This window comes from Meleagris gallopavo, chromosome 2, assembly GCF_000146605.3.
Source record: "Meleagris gallopavo isolate NT-WF06-2002-E0010 breed Aviagen turkey brand Nicholas breeding stock chromosome 2, Turkey_5.1, whole genome shotgun sequence".
NCBI lineage: Eukaryota > Metazoa > Chordata > Aves > Galliformes > Phasianidae > Meleagris > Meleagris gallopavo.
Genome location: NC_015012.2, coordinates 82663258 through 82665847, shown reverse-complemented (window position 1 = coordinate 82665847; position 2590 = coordinate 82663258).

Sequence of the window (2590 nt, the reverse complement as noted above, 5' to 3'; positions counted from 1 at the left end):
TTAAAAAATATGCTACTAACTCTGTGTCTTACTAGTATTCATCTAATTCATCTATTCAGTAATTTCACAGTACTCTACAATCGTTAGGATTTCCTTTTGATTTCTGTTCATACCTTCTACTGAAGTCAATTGTATTTGTTACCATTTTCTCTTGTTAAAAAGTTCTCTTAGCACTAAGATCTGTTGGTAACAGCCCCCCACACTGCAGGCTCTGAGAAGGAAAGCAACATTTGATCAGTTAATACTCATGTAATTTTTGCATAGAATTTTATATCTCTATGCCATGCAGCACTGATCCATTAGCAATTACAAGCACAAGTAGACTTTTCAGTTACAGTAATAACATAACTGAACTTCAATGTTCCATTAATAACAGAAAATATCAAATCACATATAATCACCAATATACACTATGATTTTTTTCTTCCAGTACTGAATTTTTTTATTTCTTCTCCACAGATTGTAGAGGAATATCTGTTCTTGTGCCTGCAGTTTCTCTCTTCTTCACTGACATGGGTGCCCACAGATGTATATTTCTCTCATATTTTTCTCACTCCTCAATCTCACAGTTGCTGTACATTCTTTTTCTGTTTTCTTTTTTTTTTCTTTTGATATTTCTTAAGATGACAGAAGCACCACCAACTAGGTTTTGAGCTCTGCTTTGGCCTGCAATGGGTCTGTTTTGGAGAAGGCTAGAGCAAGCAGTGACCAACAAGGCTGCTTCTGCTGCCTCTTATCATTTTATGTGAACCTAGGAAAGTACTGACAACACTGGCAATCCAGAGGCTTACTTTGAGAAATGCAGAATCTGAATTTGAGTATTTTGGTATTTCAAATTATATAGCCCGGGAATACTGAATTTCCAGAGTGAAAATGCAGTCTTCCAAGCTGAAAAGGATAACTGCTGAGAGATAAATTGTTAGTCTTGAGGAACTAAGAATTTGAAGAATATTTATGAGAAAAGGAACTGAGAGATATAACTGAGGGAATCCATATAGATAAGCTCCTAAAATACTCTGAAAAGAATATAGAAATGTTGCATGTCTTCATAACAGTTCATCAATAGTAGAATGACACTTGGAATAAGAAAATCAAATATGTATAAGAGAGATAATTAATATATCTAATATTATATTATAACATATATAATAATTTATATATATATATAATATATATACAATATAATTAAATTTCTAGTATTTAGATTCCTATTATATTATTTTTTTGAATGGCTTGCAATGTGACAAAGAAAAGATGACAACAGGGGATGGACAAGAAGGGCCCAGAAAGCTGCATGGTCGAGGTCGGAAGTTTTGCAATAAAATGTGTGAGTGAATATTCACTAAACTTAGATTTTCCATTCTTCAGTTTTGATATTGAAGCATATTTTTAGTGAGCTTGTAGAATAGGACACATTCTCGTTTTCTATTTAAAAGTATGTTTCACATGTGGACTTACTATTTTTTATGTCAAACATTTTTATGTCAATATTCTATTACTGTTAAATCTCCTCTTCTTAGTGTATTTTGGAGCAGATGAAACCTACACATACGGCACCTTCACAAGTGTAAATATTAATAGAACAAGAAGTATTAACAGTTGCAAGAGATTCCAAGAATCCTAAGGATACTTTGCTGTTATTGAAATAACTGGGGAATAATTCAGTATTGTTCCATTGCTTGTTTTGAATAATCTTTAACCTTCAAGAGATGATAATTCCATCACAATATTCTTTTATCTAGTGCTTTATGTATCATAATGAAAAAACTTCACATGATAATATTAAGGTTTTATACAATCCTTTGTATCTGGACAACAAAAACAGTGTTTTTAGACTATTAATTTTGCTAATAGAAGTTTTCATATCAGAAACTTAGTGAGAAAGAAGAAAAGTTTTCGTGTATTCATGGCTGATTGGCACTCCAGTCTTCTGTAATATAACAACGAGAAGCTTAAAGAGACTTACCAGATCACTGGTAGACATGTTCTTTTCCATTATGACCTAGATTTTCTGTTTCCCCTGCTTTACTAGGAAGAATCTTGTATCAAATATGCTTCCCCAAGCTGGATTTGAAAATAAAGGGACATAGTTAATATAGTTTTAACATAGTTAAAAACAACTTCTTAAAAAATATATTACCTATTTGGATTATTTTCCAAGTAACGTCACAGGTCAGCATTTTTGGAGACAAATTGGAAAATGACAGCATGTATTTTGGGAAGCCTGCTACCACTTCTCAAGGTAATTACTGTGCACTGATTTCCAAATTGTGTTATTTAATTCAGTTTAAACAGTTGCTAAGTCTCCTATGAGGTGATATGGTTCAAAGAAAGGACCAGACTTATACCTAATGTGATTCAGCCTATGATGTTAGAACTCATATAAAGCATATCAAACATTAAAATCAAAATAGTGTCCAATGGACATAGGTTTTCTTTACATTGAAAGAATGCTCAAAAAAATCAAAACAACTACAATTACATTTGCTATGTTTATACTAATTTATCCATTAACAAAACTGTTCTGAACTATATATCATATAAGCTTACTGTTTTCTGTGGGTTTTCATAGCACATTACTGCCCGTAGT